The sequence below is a fragment of the Microcaecilia unicolor genome, chromosome 2 (genome assembly GCF_901765095.1).
Source record: "Microcaecilia unicolor chromosome 2, aMicUni1.1, whole genome shotgun sequence".
Lineage (NCBI taxonomy): Eukaryota > Metazoa > Chordata > Amphibia > Gymnophiona > Siphonopidae > Microcaecilia > Microcaecilia unicolor.
In genome coordinates, this window is record NC_044032.1 from 142038825 (window position 1) to 142063906 (window position 25082).

Sequence of the window (25082 nt, forward strand, 5' to 3'; positions counted from 1 at the left end):
GTGATGGCAATTAGGCACACCAATGACATTATTCTATAACGTTGCACCTAAATTCTAGGAACACCCCTGAGCCACCCATGCCCCTCCCATTCACAATTCCCTTTGGAGTTGCACACTATGAAATTAAGGTGCATATGTTATAGAATAGGGTTGTAGAGCAAATCCACATATAAATTCCTAATACTGCCAATTAAGTGATCGTTAACTCCAGTAGCTGATTGTTAGTGCTTAATTGACTAATTAGTATGCGCATGGATCTTGAATCTGTGGCCAAATTTGCTCAACCAATAGAGAATCCGGGGGATAGTGGATGCTCTTTCAAAAAGACAAACTCCCCATGATGAAAAAAATGGGCAAATAAAAACATCCCCACAGTGTTTCACTTGTTAATTATGTTATCATTTCAATAATTTAAAAAAATTATAAAAATATTCCTGGAAACAACACGAGGCAAACATTTTGTGGCTGCCTTTCTATAACATCTACACCTGCTTAACAATGGCATAAGTTCAGGGTAGGATATTATTGCAGCTGCCCAGAATGTTTTACTTCTTATGTGAGTGACTCTGGTACTTTTAAAACGTGCTTACCGTTGAGGGAAAAATCCAGGAACCAATATTCAAAGAATGCAGAGCCCCTAAAATTATGCTGCTAAGTTAGGTAACTTTGTGCCCTATTTTCAGCTAAAGTTAAGAGTCTAAGAGGCTCATTTTCAAAAGAAAAGAATGTGCAAAAGTGGCACAAGGGGCAGATGGACGCATTTCTAACACAAAAACGTTTAAATCACATAATCAAACCCAAACAATTTTAAGTTCCATATTCACCGAAAGCAAAACATTTTGTGACTGACCTGCACATTTCTCAGACAGATTCCTTGGGCTTCTTCTCACCACCTGAGGGGCTGGGGTGCTCCCAGGAACTGTCAGGGGCATATCTGACCAAAGGTCTCATCTCAGAAAAGGCCTCACTCACAGATGCCCTATAGTCATGATCTGGGAGAAAGGAGTGGAAAGAGAGACTGCAGCCATATTTGCTTCCCCCACCCCCCCTCCCAATGTGGAACCTGGTAGCAGCTTCCGTATACCTTACACCCAATTCAGGTGCTACAGTGGGCAACCTAGGTTTACACATTCCCTGTCACCTTTTTTTTCTTGCTACTGGAGGTTATAGCATAATGGTTTGGGGTGTGGTATGTCATCCTGGGGGGTGGCAGGTTGGAGACACACTTGGCCTTTCTTATGATGCAGGGCACATTGGATTGTTCTCGATAGAGCAACTGACATTAAAGAGGAGCTGCTCTGAATGTGTCCACTGAGGGCCCTTTGGACAACTCCTTCTCTCCCCCCCCCCCCCCCCCCATCTTGTTCTACAGCCTCCTTCTCACAAGGTTTGCTTAGGAGTGTTTCACCCCAAGCAGTTGTCAGCTTTGCAGATCAGGGAATGTACAAATATTTTAGAGAGTGGAGGCTGAGACCTTTGTAAGGAAATAGTGAAACCTCGGTTTTCATTGACTTCAGATTTCGCCGTTTTCGGTTATCGTCAAATTTGTTTGCGAAAAATTTGTCTCAGTTTTCGTCAGCGTGCCCACGCTGCTAATTTTGCGTTCTCCTGCGGCGTTGTTGGGGAGCAGGTGATGGTGGTGCTTAAAAATGTATCTGTCTTTTGCACACTGAAATTAATTCAGTTCCCTTTGAAGAGACATGACTGTCCACACTGAGAAGTCTTTATAGGTGGTATCTAACTCCTGTACATTTACATCATATGTTTCTGACTTTATCGCCTTTGTGTTGGAGGGGTTGTGGTTAGAGGGGTACTATAGGTCATCTCTGGTGGTCTTATGTTAAGGTGCACGCTTTTTGGAAAGCAATTCAATATAGACTCCAGAGTTGGCTTTCAAAACCCATTAAGTGGTCACCTGAATATTTTCTATTTCTGGGTAAGCCTCCAGGTCTAATCATGCCTCAGTCATTGTTGGTTCGTCATGCCATGTCGGCAGCTAGAGTTACACTGGCTGCTTCTTGGAAGTCCCCTCAGGTTCCTTCTTTGATAAAGTGGTTAAATAAGCTGTGGTATATTTGTGAAATAGAGAGACTGAGGGCTATTAGTGGTAACACTTTATCTAAGTGGAAGGAGGTTTGGGAACCTTTTACTTCAAAATGTTCATTTTAATTACCGTCTGCAGAAGCTTAAGGGGTAATGAGATGGAGTTGGGTTTTTGTTTTCTTAAAATTTTACTACATTATGGAAGTTTCTAGGTTGTGTATTGATAACTGCTGTTGCGACTTGTACCCTTTTGGGATTTCTATTGCTGTTTATTTTCAGTTACTTGTATCAGATCTATTCTTGGTTTCAGTATTGTCTCTGTTTAATAAAGACTTCTTTAAATTTCAAAGTCAAGAGCATAAATAGTTTGAAAATTGGGCCCTTAGTGTGTATCCACAGTATTACCTCTTAACTACTCAGTCTATAGGGGCTTTCTAAAATAAATATACAATACAGAAAGAAAAGGTTTGTTTGGATACAATATATACACTCACAACTCAAACTCTACTCTTAGGCCTGTACAGCAAATCAATTACCTACTGCTATTCCATCCTCTCACATTTCCCTCTCCTAACATTTTTCATGGAATAATTCAAAGGACTGACCATTAGCAGTATAGGGCAAGCCAGATCCGGAGGGGGGGGGTGGGAGTGGGTGAAGGACGGGCCTCTGATTCCTGCTGCTCTCAGCCAAACGATGACCCAGTTTTTCTGAGATGAGACACTCGCTCCTTCCATGATCATTCTTTGATGATTCATGGCAAGAAAGGAGGTGAGAGAGATGAAGTCAGAGACATTAATAACATGGCAGGGAAGTGAGAAGTAGAAGTGACCATTATGAAAGGATAAAGGCTATTATGAATCTAGCCAGAGCAGGAGTATAGAACAGGCAAACTAGACATATGCCCTGGGCCAAGTGTTCAGAAGGGACTCTTTCAGATGTGCTAATACAATTCATTTAGGGCCCTGTTTACTAAGCCGCACTAGAGGCAGGCTAGTGTTTTTAGTGCACCCTAACCATGTGGATGCCCATAATATTCCTATGGATATCTATATGGTTAGGGTGCTAATTTTTAGCACACGATAAAAAAACACTAGCGCATCTTAGTAAACAGGGCCTTTAATGTAATGTAGTCATTTGTTTTCAACCTTTATCACAACTAGTTTAAAGCAGATTACATAAGTGAAAAACATTTTTTAAATTATATTTGTCACATTATATAGGCTCTCAAAGCAGATTTTCCCTTGCACAAGTGGTGTTGCTGGCTGAAAGAAGGGGCGGGGGGAGGAGAGACCAGAGCCATTTCTGTCAACAGAGGTCTATTTGTTCTCCCCAGCCCCTTGTGCACTGCCCCCCAGTGGCCAGGAGGAGCTGGTGAGCAGCACATCTTAACCTGCTGCTTCTTATATAGTGAGAAACATTCAGGGCCCATTTGTGGAACTCTGAAAATGTGTTGATATTATGACAAGAGAGACAATGCATTTCTTTGACTATGGCTCACAAAAGGGTTAGTCCTGAACTGAGTCTAGCTTTAAGAACTAATAGTATTTTATGCTAGCAAATCTGAAAGCACAGGCAGACAAACACAAACTCGTATACACTTTGATGCAGAGCTTTGCAGTACATAGGAAAAAACAGAAGGCTAGTCACTGGCTTCAAAAGCAGCGAATGGGGAAATGCACAAAAGATGAACTGCTGCACAGTGTAACCAAATTTCCGTGTCTCTAAGGAGCAGTGCGTTTTTTTCTAGCAAAAATGGTGCCGGTACTCAAATGCCGGGCTACCCCTCAGGGGTGTGGTGATCACTGAGGGACCCACCCCACAAAAGCCAGGCACCCTGCAACCAGTCACAGAATCTATGACAAGGCAGAATTGGTGTGTAGAGCCTGAGCTGTTTCATTAAAACTTGGGGACCATAGGTCTATTTTAGCAGACAATGGAAAAGGTGCCGGTACTCAGTACCCCCAAGTACCCCCTCAAAAAAAGCCCTGCTAAGGAGAGACTTTACCAAAATGTTAGTGTGTATCTTAGATATCAAAGCTAGTAGAAAACATTAATTTCTTATTTCTTTCCTGGCATGTCATGTATTTATGCAATCTGCATTACTCTTTCAACTGTCTCCAAAAATTAAGGTTGACTCCATTGGGCCCTCAGAGCAATTTAATCCCACTGATGCAAAGTCCATACACATAGCCAGTATGGTTGTGAGGCGAACTGCAGCAGCCATTCTTGTCACCAGAAGTTGCAGAGGCTGCAATGTTACAGGCTTTCTCAGCCTTGCTAACTGTTTCTTTCTCCACAGGCAGCTGCTGACATCCATTTTCTTAGATTTCAACCTTTCTGTGGTCTCTCTCTCTGTCGCCTGGCATTCAGACAGTTCAATGCACTGTAACACCATCACCACAGTACAGCGCTGCGTCTGAGCATCTTGGATGCCGATTTACACGTCAGTACTCTTCAAAAATGTAAAAGTACTGACAAGCAAGGCATCAGAAAATTACCAAATAACAAAGGGGGGTCTTTTACTAAGCCGCGGTAGCATTTTTTAGCTCATGGTAGAAAGCAGCTGGCGTTAAACGCCGCGATGTCCATTATATTCCTATGGGCGTTTCAACGTTTACTGCCAGCTGATTTCTACTGTGAGTTAAAAACGCTACAGTGGCTTAGTAAAAGGCCCCAAAAGGACTTAAAAATGATTTTTTTTGTCATGCTTTGCAACTTGGAAGACCACCTCACTGTATGAATCTCAATTCAATTAGTTCAATCACATCACCAAAATATTCATTGTGCCCCTCTGAATCTAACGGCAGGTATTTCTGCTTCTGTATTACCTAAGACAGGCCAACACTTCAGCCAGCTCCTACCAAACACAAAGGGAATCACGCTAGCAATTTACTCCACCTACTCTCACATATTGCTTGAAAACTTATTATGCAAGTTACCTCACACTGCTTAACCTGCTGAGGGCACCAGCAGTAGATGTAACTTTTGAACAAAAGAACGCTTCTAAGATCCCAAAGCCACTTGCAGTAATGAGTTGACTAAACTTTTATAACAATGGAAGTATTTTGAAGATGTAACTTGCCAGCACAACAGCAGAATAAGTGGAGCCATACAATTAATTTGTTCTATAAGTCGAAGAAGCAACATTCTATCCAGCCTCGGATTTAATCTCACTACACTGGCAGCCTTCCAGTTAATTTATTCAGCAAGAAATGGGTACTATCGACAAGACAGAAGGTGAATGATGTCTCCTCTGGAGCAAATCTATGTAGGGCATCACCATCCTACCCTGTATATGTTGATTTATTTATTTATTTAGATTTTGCTCACACCTTTTCAGTAGTAGCTCAAAGTGAGTTACATTCAGGTACACTAGATATTTCTCTGTCCCAGGAGGGCTCACAATCTAAGTCTGTACCTGAGGCAATGGAAGTTTAAGTAACTTGCCCAAGATCACAAGGAGCAGCAGTGGGATTTGAATATATAGATTCTTACATAGGATACTACCTCAGTCACCAAATTGTGACAGCTGCCAGAGCATCACCTCCACTCCCATGCTTCCATCCGAGCCTGCTGCTGTGCTGCCACTGTCCTGTTACAGGCCTAGACTTCAATCAGCAACGTAATTCCAGAAACAAAAATCAGCCAGGGGCCTGTGAGGCCTCTTGCACCAGCAAGTCCTATGGTGCCCTTCCCTTCAATCTCCTTATATCTTTTGCTGTTGCTGTTTAGGGACTGGGTCGAGAAACAGAACAGTGGCATATATGAGGGAGAATTTTAAGGGACAACAGGATCTATCCAGAAGTGATCTGAGGGAGGGGAGAAACAGAAATTTTTCCCCTCCTCTCATTGTTACCTATGGAAGTCCACAATTGCAATATACACTGACTTTTGATCACCGGGGATTATAGTGCAAGAATACTGGATTCTATCATCTGCCTGAAACTCGCAGGTTCAAAATCTCAGAGGACTCGATTCCAATTTGATGCACAGATAACCACACGAAGATGATGTGGCTGAGATATATACATGGCACGTAAGCAAGTTATGGTGCGGGTAAAAGCAGAAATAAAAAAGTGCATCATTTTCACAGGTCTCTTTGTGGGCAAAATCTAAAAATAATACATACTTCTTTCAATCTCCTGCAACTTTAGCCAGGGAACACACATCCACAGAACAAGAAGGAAAAAACAAAAACATGCGAAATCTATTTAAAAATGCAGGGGGGAAGGAGGGACATTTACCAGAAAAGTACAACATTGAAGACATGAGAATAAATTTTCCATAGTGCTTGGGGGGGGGGGGGGGGGGGGGGAGACAAAGCTGCTGCTCGCATTATTTTTTTTTCCTGTGGGATATTCTTTCCCTTCTAGAAGCTACAGAACATTAAATCATTTGGATAAAAAATTATAGCGTTACTACAAAATTATGCAAGAAAACCTTTTTTTTGCTGGTGTTTATCATTTGTCTTTTTATTATATTAAATAAAAATCTAACCATTTAGACATCATTATCATATCATATGCAACACATATACATACATACATACAGACAGACAGGTAGATAGATATGAATAGATATGGATGTAGATACAAATACAGAAATATACCATGTCTGGAAAATAAAAAGCCACTTGTTTTTCATCATAGCTTTTATAAAATTTATATATTTGCTTTTTTTTTGGCACGTGGATTGTGTAAACTATTGCCAACGTGATAATTAAATGTAATCACCTCACCTGACACCACACTTACCTTGGAATGACATTATCATTTTGCAGCTGCTTTGTGTTACAAAAATTGAAACTATAACATATGGACATTATTTGACAAGGCAAAGCGGCCACATAAAGCAAACGTGGTGAATGACTTCTATATGCTCAGTTTCTAAATAGTTTAACAAACTTGCCTGCCAAAAATCTTTAAATTTGTCAAAGATATGCCTGAAAAAAAATTACAGTACTGGCCTCTTATTTTCTGGTCACAGCGTAGATATATGACAGAGATGTACGTACACATATACCAAGGCAGTGGAGATATTATTCCAAAGTTTTCATGTGGGTAAATATGAGTTTGCCTGTATATATATAAAAAAAACACTTTCAAAAATTCTACTGCCCCCTCCCCTCTCCCATGGGTAAAATTACAACATGCATATTTTTCTTTGCCCAAAAAAAGCAGCAAAGTTAGATCAGGGAATGGAAGAACAAGCAGAGATTTCCGTTTCAAATCTCTGCGCATACTTTTCTTGCGCACAATTCACACCTGTTTCCATGTAGGTACAACCCCCTCCCCCAGATTCAGACATGCCCATGTGACATGCACCGGCCAAATTTTCAAAGGAAAACTCCATATGGACTCTCCATTTGAAAATGAGCTTCCGGACTCTGATATTATCAATATTACCCTCGAAAAGACGGGACACAAAGGATGTGAGGTTCCATGAAGTGATGCAGATGAAATTTATCCATATTTATCGTAAAACACTGAAGGGACAAGCGTTTTATCTAGTTAGGAGGAACAGATTTTCAGCATTCACACAAATTACTCACTAAGACGACATGTTAAATGTGGCTGTGACTAAGGAGGTAAAGCTGATTCAAACATAGCCTTCGATGACAGAGACCGGGAATAAATGTTTAAAAATATTCAATGTTCCAGAAAGCTGTCTGGATTCATGTAAAGACAATAAGCTTAATAACTACTACAGCTGCATACATAAAATAAAACCTTAAACTGATCTCTCTCTCCCTCTCTCTCACACACACTCTTCTGCCATCCTCCCTATAGTGAAACCACAAGCGGTTACTGCACCTGACATAGAAAACCAGCACTTGTTTGTGATAACTGATTCAGTCATGCAAGTTTAAAACAAGTTTAAAACACATCAGTGCTTAATGCATTCTAAAACTTACCAAATGAGGCAGAGGTTAAACAGGACTGCATTCACAACTAAACTGTGACCGTGTATGTTTTAATACCATGATCTAACAAATTATTTTCAGGATCTCTCTGCCTGATTCTACAGCATGCAAAATTACACATGAAAATAAATTCTACACGAATATGTAGTGTGAAAAACATAAGCAATGACAATGTAGTGTTCTGATTCATGGGTGAGTCAGTGTTTCACTGTGTGAAGCACTAGTAGGTATTATTCAGGTAAAATTTAAAAAAAAAAACACACACACACACAAGAAATTCACTTTAAAAGCAATGGGAAACCTGAGAAACTGGCTTTTCTGAACTAGGAGTTAGTTCTCCTGCAATTACTTGCAGCAGAAGTGGATATGCTGCGCGCAACTGTCAAAACCTTTTACAATACTAAAAAGATGACACTTCATTCCTCAGGCATGTCAACTCTGCAGATACATGGCCAATGCACTAAGTATGATTCTTTCAGTTTCACTGCAGGCTGCCAGTACAAGCATACATTTGAAAAATGTGCAGGTTACAGCTGTCTAAAGAAAGGCGCCAGCTAAAAATCTTAAATTTGCTTTTACAAAAACTTTATAATACCAAAGGAGCATAAGTACCCACTTTTCTTAGGCAAAAAAATAATCTCCTATCATCCTGTAAACTCAGACATGCAGTTTAGAGTGATGATGGGGCAGACATGTGTTAGCCTCATGCCATAAACAACTGAAGGTAGCCTGTGCCCACACTGTTCCACAGCTTTTATCTGTGGCTGATCAAAGTGATCTGTGAACTGCTAAATCCTCCTTTTGTGAGGCATGCAAGACTTTCTTGTCACTATCTTTTTTTTTCTGAATTGCCTCCATCAGCTGGTTTGATTTCCTAAAGATGACACATCCCGCCAAATTCCCTTTGCTCTGAAAACCCAGCGCCGCTGAAGCACAGGGATGAAACATGCTTTTAAGAAGTTGTCCACATGCTAAAGTTTGCTCTGCCTGTTTCAGAGATACTGTAATAGCTTTGTACCATGTCAGTTCATAACCCAACAATGTATCTATCTGACAATTCCTTGGTATTTTTCCTCTGCAGTTTCAATACCATATGCTAACCACATTTGGAGCAATGCCTGTGGCTATGTGTCTTTCTTTTTCTCTAAAGATATAGCATGCTATTATTAACCCTTTAACAGCCCATACCACTACTCTCCAAGGCTAGCCTCTAAACTTTTCTGTTTTTCCTCAATTCCAAATCTGAGGACCGCATACTCGATTTAGAAAGTTGCAGATAGGTATTGTTACAACCTGCATTCTTTCATTGTATATACTCTGATTTCTTATATGAATATGTGTTACAAGTGAAAATAGAGACTTGGGGTTGAGAGTTCAAAGCATATCTTGCTTAGAGCAGTCAATGTTTCCCATTTCTGTAGGATCTATAGGATAACTGTATTACAGGCACTTTACCTCCTCTATTGCCAGGCACATACCTTTTGTCTAATTTAAAATATACATATACTAAATAATAGCAAGCCGTCTTTCTATGGGAAATGATTACAATGGTATTATAATGGTTATTCTTTTTTTTTTTCAATCGGCAAAGTATGAAATATGCAAATGATGATTCCTTCAGATTGTTAATACTTTTTCATAAAATGCCAATGTTATTTTACTTCTTTGCCAATCAACTTTGGTGTGCAAAGTAAAGAAGAATTCTAAATGTCCATTCTCACTCATCATATAGCCAGTATGCAAAAGTTTTTCATGGTGATGTCTAACACCAAAATGGCATATTATTGCAACAAATTAAATCCAACCTTTCCCGACTGCCACTGGCAAAAATAAAACTTGACAATAAAACCTGGAATTAGGATCTTCCAATGGGGCGGCATCTGACATTTATATTTCTTCAGCAGGGAAATATGGTAAAAAAAATGGGGCATTGATGGACAGTATTTCCCATGTTCCCAAACAAATGGAAGTAATTCGTGAAATGACACATTGTCACCAGAAAAACGCTTGCTTCAGATTGATGGACAAAAAGAGCTTCTCCCAGGCAGGAGATGGAAGAATTAAGGTCTCAGAAGACAAAAGGGGAAGAGGCAAACATACATGCATTTATGTGGGTGGATAAATAATTTAATTGTTATCTTTGTATAGAAGGAATCTTTGCTTACACATAATGCAGCCTTTTGGAGTACAACAGACTGACTTTTATGGGATGAAACTTTGTTATGAAACACTGTCCACTCATCTTCATCAGTATAAATGATCTAAACCATCCATTACTAATTCTTTGTCAGGGAATTGTGACTGAAAGATGTCTAGAACATATTTTACTTGTCAAAAAGTTTTTCTCTTTTTTTTTGCCAGCTAAAGTGACTGCTACTTAAAAAAGATATATCACTCAAAACATTTGACTCTGAAGCTTGCCAATGTACTGATTAAAGTGCAAGCAGGGTTTCTCATCATAGTTTGGAAAAGAAAAAACTGGCTGGTATCTGACACAAATCCTGTGAAGTGTCTATTTGCTGTGCAGGAAAAATAAATACTGGGTGTGTAAGAATAAAATATTGCCAACAGAGACTGTAAAGGTCTGAAAACAATCCTTCTTGGCACTGAATCAATAACAAAAGTCTATATGACACTACTGAATACGATATAGTAAGACACTTCGAATTGTTGGACTACCAGAGAACACACACTGTTAGGAGAGTGTGGCATTAGCTTAGTCAAGGGTTGTTATATGGATGCAAAATCTAAAATTTTTCCACCATTCCACAATTGCTCAACTGTTAGAAATAAAATTGGTCTTTGTAATAGAGAGGGTTACAGGTGGTTGTGGCTCCATGTCCTGCCAAGCCTCAAGGGATAGTGTTATTACACTCCATATAAACATCTTTACTCTATAACCACAATACCCTATAAGATGCCAGAAAACACAGGGACAGTCACCTTTCTATCTAATGTAATTGAGCTGCCCACCTTAACAACTAGGAAATCAAGTAAGTCAACTGCTTTTAAAGCTACAATTTCTTTCATAATTGCAAATGAGTGTACATTGTGCTCTGCCAAGGGAGGGGTTTTTTTTTTTAACAGCCCTAGAGTAATATATCTCAAGTGCAAGGCTGCTAAAAAGTCTTTCAGTTTTACAATGCATACAGTTCTTAACCCAGAAAGCTTAAGCATCACAGCTACAAATATACAAGAAAATACACCCAGGAGAAAATACAACAGCTGTGTGAACTGCACACAGAAAGTTTATAGCAATAGCTGTCCTCCCCCCCCCCACCCCCCACAATAAAATAAAGATATTCAGTTGTAGTATCAGTAGGATAGCAACAGCATAAAAATACCTTTAAAAATGTGTGTGTGTATATATATATATACACCCCCCTCCCCTTAAATAGTTGAAGTGGCACAGTTTTATCTCACGCTTCCATTCACTTTCTTCCAGAGCACTGTTTCCTGTTTTATCTGCATTGGCTAACCCTGGCTATTATTTCTTGTCAAACAGTCACGTTTTCAGCAAAGGACTAGGGCATGCAGGGCTGCCAGGCTGCCTTGTGAAAAAGCCAGGGAACGGTTATTATCCGCGGCACGCAGGAGTCATTTTTCCTATCCCGAGGTTAGCCGTTCCCATCCACAGCGTGTGCATCGGCAGCCGCAGCAACTCGTCCCCCCCTCCCCTAATCCCAGGAACGCAAACAGCTTAGGAAGTTTTCAAGGCTGTCTTCCTGCAATGTGCCACGCTTTCTCCTGTCTGACAACCAGCGGCAGCTCACAACATCGGCCACATGTATGTGCTAAGGCAATATTTCCCATGGACACGGAATATTGGGGAGGAGGGGGGGGGCTTTGGCTTTAGTGAAATCTTACAAAAAGCAGAACAAGCTGCAGGCACTCTAATATCAGCGCTAATCAAGCAATGACTCGAGAGAGAGAGAGCTGAAAAACTTGGCCGCACACACGGGACGGGGGGCAGCAGGGACTGGGAAGACCGATTCTCTCACTTGTCCTGACTCCTGACTGGAAAGTTACTTTGGAGCAAAAGACAGTGATCACTGCTTTGTGGGAAACAGAAGTCCAGGTAGCCTCCCAGGCACTGCCTCCCCTCTTCCACAATAGCAACAACAACAAGACAGAGACAGGGCTGGATTGTGGGTCCGGTGTCCACTCCGGATCGGTACTTACAGATCCCAGCAGCGGGTGCGGCAGCTCCAAACCTTAGGATCTGGATGTCTCGGGATGCGTGTGGTTGGTTTCTCCCTTCCTCAGTAGCAAAACAGAGAATAACGTAAGAAGAGGAAGAGGCCAGCTCCCCCGCGACCTCACCGAGCGATGCAGGGGCGCAGCGGCAGCCGGTAGTCCCGGGGCACACAGGGCGCTCTAATGCTGGAAGCGGCAAAAGTAACGCGACTAGTCGTCCTGCAGGCAGCCGAGCCAGGAAGGAAGTGACAGAAAACCCGGGGAGGGGGGGGGGGGGGGGAGGAATCTCACAGCATTTCTAACATCGCGCACAAAAAAAGGAGGGGGGATCGCCACCCCCACCAAGGCAAAGGGATGAAGAACTAAAACGCCAGACCAAGGGTCGAATTTTTGTGTTTGTTTGTTTCCTGCTTCTTCCTTCGTTCCTTTTGATTTTTTTTTCCCTCCTCCCTCTCCGTCTCTCCCTCTCCTCCGGCACTGGAGAAATAATCAGTTTCACTCTTGGAAACAAGAAGAAGAAGGCGAGGGCGGGGCCAAATCGCGGAGCATTTTAATAAAACAAACAGATCCAGCGCCTTTACCTTGCCAGTCTCGGCTAGATTGATAAATTACTCCACTACGCCGCTTTAATTATGGATATGGTATGCAGAATAAATCACCGAACATCAGCACCTCAATCAAGCACTTTTAAATTATAATTGCGTCTGGGTGAATCAATCTTTTCATTTCTGACATTTTGCTAATTTTAGTTTTACGGTGGTAATGGTATGCTGTGCCTAGCCCCCTCCCCCACACCCCCTAATGACAATTCCTTTTTTAAACACAATTATTAAAAACAGGGATCAGCAAGTTCATGACCCCCCCCCCCCCCCCCCAAACTCCAGTTACCAGTGTTACCGTAAACTAGATGGGCCAGAAATGCATGCAAAGGACCCATGGTCCCGGTCTCCTTTACTTCGATTGCAAATCCGAAACCCCAAGAAAAATCCTCCTCGTACTTGCGGGACGATGCAGAAATGTTTTTTTTTTTAATGTTTACTTTTTGCACGGAAAATGCTTCCTGATTCCTCTCCACAAATACATTAAAAATACCTCCTCCCACCCTCCCAAAGAAAGAATGACAACTTTATTCAACAGTTTCCACTTTCCATTGTATTTTTGCAGGATTGCACAAACCGAGCATCCACGTCGGAGGTGAACAAGAAGTAATCGGCAATCGATAAACCGAATCTGAGGAGAGTCCTGATGACGTCAAATATGCTGCTATAGTATTCGCTATAAGGCTCACCTCTATATTCCGAGCGCCCTAGGGAATGGATGTCAGCAACGTCCGCACTCTGCTTATCTCGGGACTCCTGACATTTCCTCCCCACGCCTTCCTTAACTCCTTGTTTGTCCTAGCCCCGGGTCCGGAAAGCAGTCCCACTTCCCGAACTCATTAGCCATCCTTCCCACCCCACCCCCAAATTTGCCCAAAGCCCCGCTTGCAACACAGGAAAGAGCAATTGGGAAGGTCGTGATGGTGAAGTTTAGCGAACTGCAAAGTAAAAGGCTCTTTTAAAAGATAGGCAAAACTCTCTGGCCCACTGCACCGGTTTTCGTCCTACAAATGAACCGATGATGGTCCCAGTAAAGCTTGGCTCCCCTCAGTATGACGATACATCCAGCAGACTTGCAGGTACCTCTCCTGAATTATGTACAGCACAGCGTGGAAACAAACTTTAATAAACTGGATACAGAGTGTTCCTCCTTAAGCCAGTATTCAATATTTCACATCCTAGCGATATGGGCACAAAATGTACGCTGTTCCAAGTAGGGTAGTTTGTTTTATTAATTTATTTATATTTGGAATTAATGTCTTTTTAATTTTAAATTCCAAGTATTTTGGGAGGCCACTCAATATTGCTCAAAGAGCTCCAATTACATTTGGTTATTACCATCATTTTTTCTCCTCTGGAAAGTCTTTCCACTTAGTGCAATCGAAATTGAGTTCACAAATCCGGTCGTATTCTGTATTTGTATGCACAATTTAATTACTTATCTAGCCAATCAGTGCTGATAATTGCCACTTAAAAAAACAACTGTTGATACTAATTGGCATTAATTAGAATTTACACCCACAACTTGCTAAGCGTGTTCTGTAACATGGTTCATGTAAATTCTAATGTGCGCTGCCAAAAAGGGGGCATGGCCATGGATGTGGAATGGGCGGACCGTGGGTGTTCTGAGAATCTACACACACGGTTATAGAATACACCTTCATCATGATCTGAGCCCTACACAAGGCCTTGGTAATTATTAAGGTAGAAGATAAGAACATGAGGAAGAACACCATACTGGGAGAGACCAAACGTCCATGAAGCCCAGCATCCAGTTTCCAATAGTGGCCAATCCAGGTTACAAGTACATAGCAAGATCCCAAAATAGTACAATACATTTTATGCTGCTTATCCTAGAAATAAGCAGTGGATGTTTCCTCCATCTTAATAAAGGCTTATGGACTTTTTTTTAGGAAGCTATCCAAACCTTTTTTTTTTAACCCAGCTAAACTAACTGCTTTTAAGTGTTATTTTATTTATGCATGTATTGTATGAGTTGCTTAAGTCTTGATATCCAGAGGTGGCCGGTTCAAATCCCACTGCTGCTCCTTGTGATCTTGGGCAAGTCACTTAACCTAACCCTCCATTGCCTCAGGTACAAAATTAGAATGTGAGTCCTCCAGGGACAGAGAAATGCTCACTGTGCCTGACTGTAACTCACCTCCAGCTACTAAAAAGGTGTGAGCAAAATCTAAATAAATAAACAGTGCTGCTGTCTGTACTTGGGCTATTATACTACTGGTTTCATTTTTCCAAATATTCAAAATTTCGATTTGCAAATCTTGGTATTGTGTGCTTTTGGAATTGCTCATCTTTCATATTAGTGTGTCTTGGTGTGGCTTATCAGTAAACCAAACATGGTATGTTGCAATGACAGTAATGTCTGGGTTCTTATGTTCTAGGTGTCAGTCAGTTTAGAATTTGAAGTCTCATAACATTTTTGCTTGATTATTTTCAATAAACTTTATCCATAATTTATCCAGTAGTTCTTATTTATTTATTTATTTATTTTGCATAAAAACCAGTGTAATATTTTGCCCAGTGGATCATGTCTAGTTTTTAGTCAGTCTGTGCAATCTTGCTGAATCCAGTTAGTATATAATCAACTGTTTATATACTAGCTGAATACAGCAAGATTGCACAGACTGACTAAAACTGTTCCATCTTTGCCTGTAAACAATCAGCAATAATAATAATAATATTATTCATTACTCCAATTTTGAGATGATGCTCTCCACTTTGAGTACGTCACAAATATAGAATATAAACATGTCAAATAAGTAAAAATACATACATCTGTTTCTATTCTTCTACTTAATTTTTTCTCCCTAAGGAAAACCAGCAACTCTAGTCCCTTATTTTCTTACTCCTGTTACTCTATCTTATCTATGTTCCATCTTTGCTTACATCCTATGCTGTTTATTAAAAAGTTTTATTGTGTATTTTGTTGGCATTGTAATGTAGCATACTATCCAGCTTATAATCGAACGAGAATAACGCCCAAGTTCCGACCTAAATCGGGAGATGGGCGTTCTTCTCACAAAAACAAATAAAGCGGTATAATCGAAAGCCGAACTTTGGACGCTTTCAACTGCACTCCGTCGCGGATGCGGACAAAGTTGACGGGGGCGTATCGAAGGCGTGTCGAAGGCGGAACTGGGGCGTGGTTATCGGGCGAACAGAGATGGGCGCCCTTCGCCGATAATGGAACAGTTTTGAGCTAGAATTTAGGACACTTTTCCTGGACCCTGTTTTTTGACGAATAAGGCCCCCAAAAGTGCCCTAAATGACCAGATGACCCCCAGAGGGAGTCGGGGATGACCTCCCCTGACTCCCCCAGTGGTCACTAACCCCCTCCCACCACAACAAATGATGTTTCACAACTTTTTACTTTCACCCTCAAATGTCATACCCTCCTCCCAAGCAGCAGTATGCAGGTCCCTGGAGCAGTTGTTAGGGGGTGCAGTGGACGTCAGGCAGGTGGACCAGGCCCACCCCCCCCCCTACCTGTTACAATTGTGCTGCTTAATGCTACTAGTCGTCCAACCCCCCCAAACCCACTGTACCCACATGTAGGTGCCCCCCTTCACCTCTTAGGGCTATAGTAATGATGTAGACTTGTGGGCAGTGGGTTTTGAGGGGGATTTGGGGGGCTCAACACCCAAGGGAAGGGTGCTATGCACCTGGGAGCTCTTTTACCTTTTATTTGGTTTTTGTAAAAGTGCCCCCTAGGGTGCCCGGTTGGTGTCCTGGCATGTGAGGGGGACCAGTGCACTATGAATCCTGGCCCCTCCCACGAACAAATGCCTTGGATTTATTCGTTTTTGAGCTGGGCGATTTCATATTCCATTATCGCTGAAAAGCAAAAACGCCCAGCTCACACCTTGACGAATAAAACATGGGCGTCTTTTTCTTTTAAAAAATACGATCCGCCCCGCCCCTTCACGGACCCGTTCTCGGAGATAAACGCCCATGGAGATAGGCGTTTCTGTTCCATTATGCCCCTCTATGCCATACTTTGTATTGTTTGAATATTTTTACTTCTGTAATTATCTATTGCTTATGTCTGACATTCTTTCTGTACACCGCCTTGAGTGAATTTCTTCAAAAAGGCAGTAAATAAATCCTAATAAATAAATAAATAAAATAAATATGATTACTTCATACATTAAAAAAAAAGTCTGGTATAAAATAATATAACAATTTATTCCTGATACTGACCTACCTCACCCCCTATTCTGACTAGAGAGTATTAGGCTACATCACATAACTAAAATATCACTGCATCCCATCAACTGTAACCCACATTGATTATTGGGAAATAGCAGGTTATCAGTTTTTGAAATAATGCAGTACATGCATAAATAAAATAAAACTTAACAAAACTACTATAAAACTGATCAGCTTCTTTCCCACACACACTCCATTCAGTACTGTAGGTCCCACTGGCCAACTGTCAGTTATTAGCTTCAAGTTTTTGCTTGGGAAAAGGCACTGATCACTGACAGTTAACAAACAGAAAGAGTGATGGGAGGTGTGAGTTTCATGAGATAATCACATCCCTGGACACTTACCAGGTCTGAAGGACAGTTACCAAGTGCTTCACTTCCCTAAGCAGTGTTATAAAACAGTTATACTCTTACCACGCCATTATTCACTTAATGTTCTCTGATGGGAAACCAGGGTATTGAGGTCTGATGGGTTCCTCCCTTGCCTGCTTGTTTCAAGATTAGCCCATGCAGGGCCACCAAGAGACTGAACTGGGGCATTGCCGCCACACCCCCCTCGGATCGTGTCCGCCACCCCCTCAATCGTTGCCGCTGCCCCCCCCCCCCCAGATCACTGCCCAATTGAAATACCTTGTTGGCTGGTGGGGATCCCGAGGCCCCGCCAGCAGAAGACATCTTCTTCCAGCGCTGCTCTTCTGCAGATTGCCTGCCCCTGCGGCTGCTTTTCCTCTCAGGGCATGCTTGGTTTCAAAACTGAGCATGCACGCCTGAGAGGAAAAGCAGCCACTCAGCTGGGCAGAAGATCAGCGCTGGAGGTGCTTCTCCGGGTCCCCCCCCCCAGCCTGCAAGGGGGGCCTGGTGCGGCGCTAGAGTTTTCTCTCTCCTGCTCCTGTCAGGACGCAATCACTCGGGTCCTGTCCAGAGCAGGAGAGAGAGAGACCCCGGTGCCAGGCCCCCTTGGCGGCCTGGCCTGGGAACTTTTGCCCCCCCTCTCAGCGGCCTTGGACCCATGCTAGGTACAATTCTATAAGGGAGCTTTAGTATTGTTTCAAACTGGTTTGGGGTGGTTGCCAGAGCAACTCATCCTGCATTGATACAAATAAATATAACTACATGATACTTTGCCATCTTCAGGGCTGGATTTGGGTTTCAAACACTCTGAATGTTGCCTCAGTGTGTGCACTTTGGATGAAAACAAGGATTCCAATGGCACTTATACAAGAAAATCAACGCAAAAATAAATCTTTGTTATAGATAAATTACAAAGTTAATTTTAAAAAAGGTAGGCACGAGTAATAATAATAATACATGACACTTGTATCCCACACTTACCACAAAAGCTCAGTGTGGCTCACAAAAGAGTAAACTGGACCAACTCCAGGAATATTACACAAGATGGTCAACTAACCGTCAAGAAAAATAACACAGTCACATAAAAAATGTCTTTAAAAGGTTTTCGACAGTTTTCAAAAACCATATAATCAGATTACTACTTACTACTACTTATCATTTCTATAGCGCTACTAGATGTACGCAGCGCTGTACACTTGAACATGAAGAGACAGTCCCTGCTCGACAGAGCTTACAATCTAATTAGGACAGACAAACAGGACAAACAAGAGATAAGGGAATATTAAAGTGAGGATGATAAAATAAGCGTTCTGAACAAGTGAATAAGGGTTAGGAGTTAAAAGCAGCATCAAAAAGGTGGGCTTTTAGCTTAGATTTGAAGACGGCCAGAGATGGAGCTTGATGTACCGGCTCAGGAAGTCTATTCCAGGCATATGGTGCAGCAAGATAAAAGGAACGGAGTCTGGAGTTAGCGGTGGAGGAGAAGGGTGCATATAAGAGAGATTTACTCAGTGAACGGAGTTCCCGGGGAGGAATGTAGGGAGAGATGAGAGTGGAGAGGTACTGAGGAGCTATGAATGCACTTATAGGTCAATAAGAGGGGTTTGAACTGTATGCAGAAACGGACAGGAAGCCAGTTAAGTGACTTGAGGAGAGGGCTAATATGAGCATAACGACACTGGCTGACTATTAGTCGTGCAGCAGAATTTTGAACAGATTGAAGAGAAGAGAGATGGCTAAGTGGGAGACCTGTGAGAAGCAAGTTGCAATAGTCTAAGCGAGAGGCGATAAGAGTGTGGATGAGGGTTCTGGTAGTGTACTCAGAAAGGAAAGGGCAAATTTTGGTGATATTATAGAGAAATAAATGACAGGTTTTAGCAGTCTGCTGAATATGTGCAGAGAAGGAGAGGGAGGAGTCAAAGATGACCCCCAAGGTTATGAGCTGATGAGACAGGAAGGATGAGAGTGTTATCCACAGAAATAGAGAATGGGGGAAGAGGAGAGGTTGGTTTAGGGGGAAAGATAAAAAGCTCAGTCTCAGATGGCGGTGAGACATCCAGGCAGCAATGTCAGACAGGCAGGCTGATACTTTGGCCTGGATTTCGGCTGACATTTTTGGTGTGGAGAGGTAGATCTGGGAGTCATCAGCATAAAGATGATACTGAAAACCATGAGATGAGATCAGAGTACCAAGGGAAGAAGTATAGATGAAGAAAAGAAGAGGTCTCAGGACAGATCCCTGAGGTACACCAACTGACAGTGGGATAGAAGTAGAGGAAGATCCACTAGAGTATACACTAAAGATACGCTGGGAGAGATAAGAAAACCAGGAAAGAACAGAGCCCTGAAATCCAAGTGAGGACAGCGTATCAAGGAGTAGGCTGTGATCAACAGTGTCAAAAGCAGCAGATAGATCGAGAAGGATGAGGATAGAATAGAGACCTTTGGATCTGGCCAGGAACAGATCATTGGAGACCTTAACAAGCGCTATTTCAGTTGAATGAAGGGGGCGAAAGCCAGATTGAAGTGGATCAAGAATAGCTTGAGATGAAAGAAAGTCAAATATCACAAATAAAATAAATAAGGCAATGGCGGTGAACAGCACGTTCAAGTATCTTGGATAGGAAAGGGAGGAGGGAGATAGGGCGATAGTTGGAAGGACAGGTAGGGTCCAATGAAGGTTTTTTTAAGGAGTGGTGTGACTATGGCATGTTTGAAGGCATCAGCAACAGGTGCAGTGGAAAGTGAAAGATTGAGGATATGACAGATAAAAGGGATGACAGTAGGAGATTGTCTTTTTGGATCAATAGGTAATTCATTCCATTAGAATATGAAGCAAAGCAGCAGGGAACAGTGTCAATGGAGATCATATCCAGCAGACCCTGGTTTACAACTGCAGTTCATTCCTGTCCTGGTACGGGCAAAAGTAACCCATCTGGAGACATTCCACCCCCTGCCCCCCCCCCCCCATTACAAGAACCAGAACTATGATTAGAGTGGAAAATGGATTAACATGTTATTCCCCCAGATTCTATACAGGTCATCCAAATTTAGGCACACAGGTCATATGCATGCGCAAATTGATTAGATAACAAATCGTTAGCAATTGCTCTTAATTGGCACTAATTTGGACTTTTGCTTGCACCTGCCTATCTGCTGTGCTATAACACTGCACACCCAAAGTGTCACACACGCAACCCAAAAGGGGGTGTGACCATGGGAGAGCATGGACATGTCAGAGGCGTTCCAAAAATTTAGTTGCAGTTTTATAGAATTCCTGGGTTGCATGCCAGGATTTACATCAAGTTTCAGTAGGCATAAGTCCTCATGTCCAAAGATGGGCATGGGAATTGGCGATAGGTTCTATTCTATAAAGGGCATTAGTGTGCAGTACCCTTTATAGAATACGAGTTTAGCGCAGATCTTTCTTGCACCTAACTCTGAATCTGGCCTCAAATGTTACAGTATCCAAGAAAACTATGAAACACTCACCGAATTCACCACCTTAATGTCAAAATCATCTGCCTCCAATTTTTGCCTTAAACTTGCTTCACTGACATTACTTCACAGTTTATGACTCTTTGTTTTTGGCACCTGAAATGATAAAGTGAAGAAAGAAGTAAGTTAGAGAACATACAGGTCTTAAATTTATTTATTTTCATTTATTTAACTTATATCCCACCTATCATCTAAACGGGATACAGATAAAAACATACACCCCCGATATTCAGCTCTATTTAACTGGCCAGGAAATGGCTCCTGGCCCCTTAAAAATGATCAATCACAGATCCTCTTCACTTCAAAAAATATGAAACAACTCAAAGCTTGCAAGTGAATCTTAGAGCAAATCCTCACATTTTTTTTAAAAAGGAGGAAGGGGGGTTTGGGGGGGGGAGGATGGTAAGGGGGGATTTAAAAGAAAAATTTTACATAGAATTGATAGTTAAGCAGTTACTGTTAAATTGCCTTGCTGTTGAACATTAATTTTGTGACTGTACACTTGGAATATATGTTAATAAAAAAGATTTTTAAAAAAGAGGAGGAAAAAGACCTCACAATACTGTGACAAATCACCAAAAAGAACCCCAGGGTTCCAGCAGGGGAGTGATCATTTGTCAGTTTGCTTTTAAGGTCTTTTTTGCCAAAAATGAATGTATGGCAAAATAAAAATCAGCGCGCATCCATTTTGGGCCTGAGACCTTACCGCCACCCATTGACTTAGCGATAAGGTCTCACGCGTTAACTGAGCAGTAATCATCAGCCCACGTACAATGCCGATTAACGCCCGGTTAGCACCACACAGTAGAGAATAGAAATGATTTTCTGTCGTGCATTTTGGACGCATGTAGAAATTAGAATTACCGCCTGGGGCACATGGTAGCCGGGCGGTAGTTCTAATTTGACGTGCATTGTACGCACATAGGCGCCTACGCATTTTAGTAAAAGGACCCCTAAACCAGCCAAAACTAAACCGGATATTCAATGCCAGTCACTGGAAATGACCCAGCATCGAATATCCAGTCTCACCGCTGACCGCTGAAGTTAGCCGGGCTGTTTCCCTCAGTCTGAATATCCGCCCCACATAAAATTATTCACAAACACATCAGTAATGACATCCATCCAGATTAACTCGTAATCAACATCCTGCAAAAGCCTGTACAAATAAATGTGTGAACCCAAGTACCTCCTGAATAGAATTCCCCGCCAAAGTGTTCTGGATTATAATTGTGCATTTAAAGGACACACAAATACGGTGTCACGTTTACAGCACCATGCACACCAGATTGCAATGCATTTCAATCTGCTGGAGGAGTAGCCTAGTGGATAGTGCAGTGGACTTTGATCCTGAGTTCAATTCCCGCTGCAGCTCCTTGTGACTCTGGGCAAGTCACTTAACTCTCCATTGCCCCTGGTACAAAATAAATACCTGAATATATGTAAACCGCTTTGAATGTAGTTGCAAAATCCTCAGAATGGCAGTATATCATTTCCCTTCCCATTTCACAACAAGCTTTAGAGACACCTCCAACATGTCCGTGGAACTTGGTAAGATCCATAATGCAACATAGTGCTGAGCTCAGCATAAAATAAAAGCCTCCTTGCATACCTTCTGCAGGTTGTTTTCATTCAGAGAGCATGAACAAGACTTCATTCCAGTTGAATTGTTCTATTCATTAAGGGACCCTTTTACTAAGCCGCAGTAAAAAGTGGCCTGCGCTAGTTTTGGTGCATTAACTTGGTGCACGCTGGGCCATTTTTGAACACAGTGGGGAAAAGGCCTTTTTTAAAATGGGGCAGTAAATGTCCGTGCATTAATATTAAAATTAGTGCATGGCGATTTACTGCCTGAGCCCTTACCGACACCTATTTAGAAGACGGTAAGGACTCACATGCTACTCGTGTGGTAACTGGGCAGCGTGCGGAAATATGGCCATGTTGAAAATTATCACCTGGAACACTCCCTGGTGGAAAATAGAAAATTATTTTCTATCACAGGAAACAGCGCCCGCTAACTTCAGAACTACCGCCGAGCGCCCGCACTACCCCAGCAGTAGGGTCAACTTGGCAATGCTGCCTGCATGGTAGCCCTATCGTGGCTTAGTAAAAGGGTCCCTAAACAAATACATAAATAATTTTATAATTAATTTTAATGCGTTAGTTCAAATAGACTAATCATTATTTCCTTTTCCTGTGTCTCTTAGCCAATCTGCAGCTCTATAAAGGCCTCAGTGATGGCCTGTTCACACTGTAGTCAACTCAGTGGCGTACCAAGGGAGGGGTAGTGGGGGCAGTCCAGTGGCGTACCAAGGGGGGGCCGGTGGGGGCGGTCTGCCCAGGGTGCACGCCGCTTTGGGGGAAGGGTGTCGCGCGCCTGTCGGCTCTTCGTTTTCATGCTCCCTTTGCCCTGGAACAGGTTACTTCCTGTTTCGGGGCAGAGGGAGCATGAAAACGAAGAGCCGGCAGGTGCGCAGCACCCCCCCCCCCCCAGCGGCGTGCACCCGGGGGGGTTCTTTCGCCGGGGGATCGGGGGTTCTTTCGCCGGGGGGGCGCTGTGCTGTTACGGGGGGGTGCTGCACCCGGGGGCGGGGCGCATTGGCGATCCACCCCGGGTTTCAGCCCCCCTAGGAATGCCACTGGGGCAGTCTGACCCAGGTGTACCAAGGAGCAGCTGCGCGGCTGTCGGCTCCGCCAGTTCCCTACTCCTTCTGACATTACTTTTTGTTGTGAGGCAGTGAACCTGTGGAACCGACAGCTGCACGACAGCTTCTTGTACCTTCAGGAGGTAAGAGCAATGTTGGGGAGCAGAGGTGATGCGCCGGGGGGGATTCGCTGGGGGAGGTGATCCACCCTGAGTGGCAGCTGACCTAGGAACACCACCGAGTCAACTGATTTTATGTGATATTATGCACAGCAGTCTTTACAAGGCATAATCAAGATTTCAAATACACTCTTTACTTAACATTTTATATGAATTTGCACATTGGGGTAAATTCTCAAAACATCGCTGAAATGTAAGCACCGAGATGATACACTCTAAGCACAAATTCCATCATTGCAGTTCCGCGTAGAACTAGAATACTAACAAATCCACAGTTCCATGCCAAACTTGAGGCGCGAGCACTTGTGTCCAGGGGCATAGCTACGTGGGGCCATGGGCCCCCGTAGATTTGGCCCTGCCCCCCCCCGCCGCCAACCCCTTTGGCCCCCCTCCCGCCGCCAACCCTCCCCCGCCATCGTCGGGTACCTTTGCTGGCGGGGGTCCCCAACCCCCGCCAGCTGAAGTCCTCTTCTCCGGCACAGCCGCTTTGCTGATCTGCAAGGGCAGGCTTCTGCTTTGTGAGTCTGACGTCCTGCATGGACTTTGGCTGGCGGAGATTGGGGACCCCCGCCAGCAAAGGTACCCGATGGCGGGGGAGGGTTGGCGGTGGCAGGAAGAGAGGATCAAAAGGATTGGCGCTGGGGGGGGGGGTTAAAGGTGGTGGTGGCATCGGGGAGGTCAAAAATGGTGGGGGGGGGGGGTTAAATGTGTCCCCTCACCTCAGGCTCTGGACCACCCTCCCGCCGAAGTCTGGCTACGCTCCTGCTTGTATCAGCCAATAGCTGGTGTAAATGTTTACATTTAACTGTAGACAGGCATGTAACTGCTAGCATTTGATAACCTGCATGTGTAACCCCCTAGCCACGCCCCTGACCTGCCCATGCCTTTTCTAGGTCCATGCCCCCTTGCAGTTGCGTGCTATGAAAATTGCACTGAATAATGGCTGCCTGCCAATTAGGATCAATGATCGTTGATTATTGGTTGTTAAAGCCTATTAGCATCTAATTAAAAAATTAAGTTAGGCATGTAACAGATCTTATTCTATAAACTGCATGCACAACTTTGATTGCTAAGGAGGGAATTCAATAAATGGCACTGAAACTTCAGCACTGAAAAACTTGAGCACTGACCCCAGGATTCTATATATTGCGCCTTGATTTCTGCATAGAAATCGAAGCGCATTCGATAACAATGCACATAACTTAATTAATTAACAAGCTAATCAGCGCTGGTAATTGGATGTTAACAAGTAATTATCAGAACTAATTGGCATTATTTATTTATAACATTTATAACCTGCCTATTCAAACATCTAGGTGAGATACAATAAAACATGCATTAAAAAAAGATAAACAATATACAATCTCACAAATCACAAACTCTAAAAACTCAGAACCCCCATCAGCCAAATCCCCTAC

General features: G+C 42.8%; 1 protein-coding gene across 9 annotated transcripts in view; it reads right to left on the bottom strand.

Moving 5' to 3' along the window:
- MEF2C (myocyte enhancer factor 2C) overlaps window positions 1–25082 on the bottom strand; it is a 504569-nt gene that overhangs the window by 384645 nt on the left and 94842 nt on the right. For 7 of the 9 annotated variants that reach the window (XM_030193373.1, XM_030193370.1, XM_030193375.1 and 4 more), the window contains exon 2: window positions 20838–20939. The gene's annotated coding sequence lies outside the window, so the exon portion shown is untranslated. Of the gene's footprint in view, window positions 1–12151; window positions 12618–13454; window positions 13517–20837; window positions 20940–25082 lie in introns of those variants that run through there. The other 2 variants (XM_030193368.1, XM_030193367.1) reach the window with 2 other exon arrangements.